The 6,438-nt window shown below is 43.2% G+C and overlaps 1 long non-coding RNA gene across 1 annotated transcript; it reads left to right on the forward strand.

The window, feature by feature from the left end:
- The first annotated feature begins 5,290 nt into the window (after window positions 1-5,290).
- On the forward strand, window positions 5,291-6,222 carry LOC122039945. Its single transcript, XR_006128448.1, has 3 exons — window positions 5,291-5,575; window positions 5,664-5,779; window positions 5,907-6,222. It is a non-coding gene; the product is annotated as an uncharacterized LOC122039945 (long non-coding RNA).
- The last annotated feature ends 216 nt before the right edge of the window (window positions 6,223-6,438 follow it).

Below are 6,438 nucleotides of genomic sequence, written 5' to 3' on the forward strand. Positions count from 1 at the left end.
GGTCAAGGTTGACCTGGTTGACCCGACTTGAGTTGACCTGATACGGGAAAAGTCCAAGTATGGAGACTTGGCACGGAAAAGTCCAAGCAGGGAACTTGGCACGGGAAAAGTCCAAGTATGGAGACTTGGCACGGAAAAGTCCAAGCAGGGAACTTGGCACGGGAAAAGTCCAAGCAGGGAGCTTGGCACGGGAAAAGTCCAAGTATGGAAGCTTGGCATGAGAGGTCGGAGAGGGCTCGGTAGCTCGTTCTCTGGACTGGATGGAGTCGGAGAGGGCTCGGTAGCTCGTTCTCCAAACTAGGTCAGAGAGGGCTCGGTAGCTCGTTCTCTGGACTAGGTCAAAGAGGGCTCGGTAGCTCGTTCTCTGAACTGGATGGAGTCGGAGAGGGCTCGGTAGCTCGTTCTCCGGACTAGGTCAGAGAGGGCTCGGTAGCTCGTTCTCCGGACTAGGTCAGAGAGGGCTCGGTAGCTCGTTCTCTGGACCGGACGAAGTTGGAGAGGGCTCGGTAGCTCGTTCTCTAGACCGGACGTGGAAGTCGGAGAGGGCTCGGTAGCTCGTTCTCCGGACTAGGTCAGAGAGGGCTCGGTAGCTCGTTCTCTAGATTAGGAAGGCTTTAGGTTTAAGGCTGGGAAATTGGATCGGTCTGCTGATCGATCCAGTGATAGTATGGGTATCTGGATCGGTCTGCTGACCGATCCAGTGATACACTGTGGTTATCTGATCGGTCACCAGACCGATCAGTAACCAAACAGTAGCGTTCGGTCTTCGGAGAAAGGAGAGGGGATCGGTCTGTGGACCGATCAGCCTAGGGCCTGATCGGTCCACAGACCGATCAGGGATCGCAACCAACTCTCTGTGAGAGTTGGGATCGGTCTGGGGACCGATCAGCGTAGGGCCTGATCGGTCCCCTGACCGATCAGATCCTTCCTGGATCGATCAGGGTGGAGCCTGATCGGTCCAGGTCTAGCCGTTGAGTCACAACGGCTAGATTTCTTTCTGTGTCTTCTTCTTCGCAGGTTCATATAAGAGGGCCACTACAGGGAAGAGCTGATTTGTTCTTGTTCCTTGCGATCTGAGCTTTGCTGAGCTCTCCATTACTAAAGTTTCGTGAGAGCTTCCCTCGGCTGGGTTTCCAACTGATCAGTTGTTGCTGTGGTTGGCATCCGTGAAGTTGCTGCTTCATCAACAGTCGACGAGAAGGCAAGCAAACCAGTGTTTTTACATTCATATTGTTCTTGGCTTCTTGCTGTATTTCTTGTACTCTGATCTTGTTGTTGCAAGAGAAATTGTGGCGAGGTTTCTCCACCCAGAAGGAGTTTTCATTAGCCGGTTTTCCGGGGTCTCATCCACCGATGGATTGATAGGATTCGTCCACCTTACGGACGCGCCGAGGAGTAGGAGTATTATCTCCGAACCTCGTTATATCGTCATGTTTGAGGTTTGATATTCTCCATTTTCGTTTCTACTTTTTATTTCCGCTGCGCTAACTCAAATTGTAGGAAGAAACGAGAATTTGTGGTCGGCTATTCACACCCCCCTCTCTAGCCGCATCCGAAGGTCCTAACATCATTAAGGGGGAGCCTTACACACTATGTTTTAGCTTAAATCATGCTTGCACTGTTTATAGCTTGCTTATCTTTATTTTGTGTATCTTGTTTTACTTAACTTTGAATTTTTATTGTCATAATCAAAAAGGGGGAGATTGTTGGTACGGGAAGCATCCGACGATCGAACCTAAGTTTTGATAATGGCAAAGGGATTCAAAGTTAAGATTCATTGTTATCTAATGTGCTTAAATGAGATTTCAGGAAAGTTCTAACTGCGGTTAGGCACGTGGAAAAACCTAAAGGGCAGTAACCTTAGGTCCTAGGGGGTGGTAACCCTAGGTGGATGAAAACCCTAGGGCGCGGTAACCCTAGGTCCTAGGGGGTGGTAATCCTAGGTGGAGGAAAACCCTAGGGTGCGGTAACCCTAGGTCCTTGGGGGTGGTAACCCTAGGTGGAGAAAAACCCTAGGGGGCGGTAACCATAGGTCCTAGGGGGTGGTAACCCTAGGCAGAAAGTCCAGTCAGCCTGGAGGGCCGGACTGGCATCAGGTAACTCTCCTGAGTAGAGTAGGTGAGGGCGCATTCCCCGTAGAGGGAAGTAGGCGCCGGGTCGACCTAGCGTTTCCGGTCGAAAATCTGAAGTCAGACTCGGACAGTCCGATGGCTGTCAATTACTTGATTTATCATATTTATATATGTTCTAACTTTGTCTTGCAGGGTATGTTGTTGTTTTGGGACTAACGTGTCTTGTAAGTACGAAAGGAACAAGCTAAACTTCGGATGAACAGTGTCGAAGGCGCTTCCATGGAGCTTGGAGGCGCCTTGGGTGTAAAGCGGGAGCTGGCTGCGAAGCAGTGCTGGAGGCGCCTCAGATGAAGCTGGAGGCGCCTTGGACCAAGGCTTGAAGGCGCCTTGGACCAAGGCTTGAAGGCGTCTTGGACCAAGGCTTGAAGGTGCCTTGAAGAGGCTTGGAGGCGCCTTAAAGCAGATAAGTGCGACCAGTTCTGTGCTGATCAACGCGTGCGACTCGGGCAGCCTGGAGGCACCTCGAACGTGCTTGGAGGCGCCTTCAGCAGTGTATAACAGGGGTTATCGAGGCAACACTCACACAATCAATCCTCTAGAGCTCTTTCTCCTCTATGCTGCTAACAAGACGATCCGGCTGAGCTACAACAAGACCCTGACACTCGAAGCTTCAAGATAGTGATTTTCATTGTCGGTATAATTTATATTCCAGTTTTAATATTGTACTTCAAAGTTGTACTCTCATTTACGATATTATAGTTGTTGCCCACCGAAAGCGATCAACGATCGCGGGCCTTGGAGTAGGAGTCGCCACAGGCTCCGAACCAAGTAAATAATCTGTGTTTTTGTGTGTTGTTCTTTTTATTTCCGCTGCTTTAACACTCGAGTTTTACGAATAGAACGAAATAGCCACGAGCGCTATTCACCCGCTCTAGCACTTCTCGATCCAACATATTTCTCTCTCTTCTCTTTTTTTATCGACAGAACATATGAATAACATTAGTCAATTTTTTAATAACATTTTAATACATTTAAAGAAGAAAAAATAAACAATGAATAGCATATTTGAACTTCTTGCAATTTCGGAAATCCACTAGAACTAAAATGAGTGTAATCAGAGCTCTCTAGGTCAATCAATGAGTTTTGGTCAAAACCCACTGATGGACCTAGAGAGCTCCGATTGCACCCATTTCAATTTCTATGAATTTATGAAATTGCAAGGAGTTCAAATATGGTGTCCATTATTTATTTTGGCTTTTCATAGATGTTAATATGCAAAATCAAAGAATCGACAAAAACACCCACATTGGGTCTGATATCATTCCCACTGATGGAGCTAGAGAGCTCTGATTGAACCCATTTCAGTTCCTATGGATTTTTGATGTTGCAAGAAGTTCAAATATGGTGTCCATTATTTATTTTAGCTTTTCATAAATGTTAACATGTAAATCAAAGAATCGGCAAAAACCCCCCACGTTGGGCCTAATATGAGTCCATATCAGGCTCAACATGGGCCTGATATGGAATCATATCAGACCCAACGTGGACTTGATATGATTCCATATTAGGTCCAACTTTCATCAACGTTGATATGATTCTCTGAATGCTCCACAACCACCCAACTAAAAGTTTGTCCTCACTATGAGGTATCAATTATCAAATTATTCATGCTCATGGTCTCTGCCAAGATAAAAATACTCCAAGCTTGGAAATTCAGTCACTATTAAGCATAGGTCGATGTTTAAGCATAGGTCGATGTTACAATACAAAACCATTCCCCAACTCAATGAATTACTTTCTATAATCATTTTCAGCTTGAGAATTAAAAGGGCAAACAATATACAACCTGTGAAAAGATGAAGCAGATAAGTAGGGGAACCAAGAAGATGAAAGGGAGAGATTACAAATAAAGAAGCAGCAGATCATTCAAATATGGAAGTTGGGCTTGATAAGGAATCATATCAGGTCCACGTTGGGCCTGATATGATTCCATATCAGGCCCACGTTGGGCCTGATATGAGTCCATATCAAACCCAACGTGGGGGTTTTTGTCGATTCTTTGATTTTGCATGTTAACATCTATGAAAAGCCGAAATAAATAATGGATACCATATTTGAACTCCTTGCAACATCAGAAATCCATAGGAACTGAAATGGGTGTAATCGGAGCTCCCTATGTCCATTAGTGGGTTTCGGTCAAAACCCACTGATGGACCTAGAGAGCTCCGATTGAATCCATTTAAGTTCCTATGAATTTTTGATGTTGCAAGGAGTTCAAATATGATGTCTACTATTTATTTTAGATTTTCATAGATGTTAACATACAAAATCAAAGAATCAGTAAAAAAACCCCACGTTGGGCCTGATATGGACTCATATCAGGCCCAACGTGAGCCTTTTTGCCGATTCTTTGATTTTACATGTTAACATCTATGAAAAACCGAAATAAATAATAGACACCATATTTGAACTCCTTGCAATTTCAAAAATCTATAGAAATTGAAATGGGTGCAATCTGAGCTCTCTAGGTCCAGTAGTGGATTTTGACTGAAACCCACTGATTGACCTAGAGAGCTCTGATTACACTCATTTTAGTTCTAGTGGATTTCTGAAATTGCAAGGAGTTCAAATATACTATTCGTTGTTTATTTTTGATTCTTCAAATGTATTAAAATGTTATTAAAAAATTGACTAATATTATTCATATGTTCTGCCGATAAAAAAAGAGAAGAGAAAGAAATATATGTAGAAAAGAAAAGGTAGAAAAAGTCAAATTGCCAGGAAGGTAAAATAGGAAATGTATTTAAAAAAGTACGTTCTTTGATAAATATTAAAATAATGTACATCTTTTGATAAATTTAAATCTCTACGTACGTCCTTTGATTAAATTACCGTTTTTAATAGGGTTCAGTGATTCCAACATCAATGCGTCGTCCAGTGAAGCATTTATACTGAGGGAGAGAAGCTCCCGCTTCATGCTCAAGGATATGCAAAGATCAGACCCCTGTTTTTCTTTAAGGTTCTCAAGCCCAAGACGCCTGAGATGGATCAGTGTTCCCATGCCCTCGATGATTGAAGAATCTACTCCGACTGTTTTCAGAGTCAACAAGTCTTTTAATTGCCACACCCACGAATGAATATGTGTGGTCAAATAAATTAGGATGTCGTCCTTGGTGTGGAGCTTCGGTTGGTCCATTAGCAGGTGGCGTAATCTCGAAAGCTTTCTTATCCTTCGGGCAATGTATTCAACTCTTGTTCCCTTCACATCCAAGGTCTCAAGCATCTGTAGTTTGTCGATGTGCTTGGGGAGGTTTTCCATATGAGTTCGCCTCAAGCTCAAGTACCTCAAATTAAATAGATCAGCCACTACATCTGGGACATGGGTAATAGCAAGATTCCTCAATTCTAATACCTTCAAGAGCATGAAATTGGGGGACATTTTCACAAAAGAAGCAGCAGAGTCCATGCCACCTAAAAACAAGAACAGAGATCGAAGGCGATTGGTAACGTTGTCTGCCACAGTTGCTTGCTTGTCTTTCTTTTTGCCTTTTGGAAGGGAAACTGGGGATTTCTTGATGCTCTTCTGGATAGATAGGCGACGTGTGGAGCTTATCTCTGGTTGCAGCGAAGGATATTTCTCTCATCAAGACATGTACTCGACAAGCTTTTGTTCTTCCCATTTCGTTTGCAATTGCTACTTGAATAAGGTTAGCTCTGACCAGCTCATCCATGTAATCCTCTGCTATTTCCTCCATTGTTAATATTCCTGGCTTTCCCTCCACAAATCCTTCTGCCACCCACAACCTTATTAGCCAATTTTTCTTGATAACTCAGCTGTCGGGGAAGATGGCACAGCAACACAAGTAGCACAGCTTGAGATTGGATGGTAGATCATAAAAGTCGAGCATCAAAACACGTGACATGTGGACGAGCATCTCGTTGTCCTTGAACTCCATGCTATTGTAGAATTGCTTCCAAGTTATAGTTTTCCTATCTTTGGTCGACATAACGCCTGCAAGCGTCACCATAGCTAAGGGCAACCCTCCACACTTGGCCACAATCTTCCGAGCCCAATCCTCCAAATCCTTCGGGCAAGGGTTTGATCGGAAAGCCTAAAAGAGATATAACATAATTATCCAAATTGACCGGATCAAATTACCAAATCAAATCATATTAGTATTTGAATTATTCTAATAATTCTGTTATAATTATTCTCAGAATTATTCTAATAATTCTGTTATAATTATTCTCAGAATTATTCTTAGAATAATTCTGTTATTTATTAATTAGTTATTTGACCAAGTACTTTTGAACATTATATATTGTATTGTCCTTAGGGTAAATATCAATGAACAATAGATTTTAT

The sequence above is a fragment of the Zingiber officinale genome, chromosome 2A (genome assembly GCF_018446385.1).
Source record: "Zingiber officinale cultivar Zhangliang chromosome 2A, Zo_v1.1, whole genome shotgun sequence".
Taxonomy (NCBI): Eukaryota; Viridiplantae; Streptophyta; class Magnoliopsida; order Zingiberales; family Zingiberaceae; genus Zingiber; species Zingiber officinale.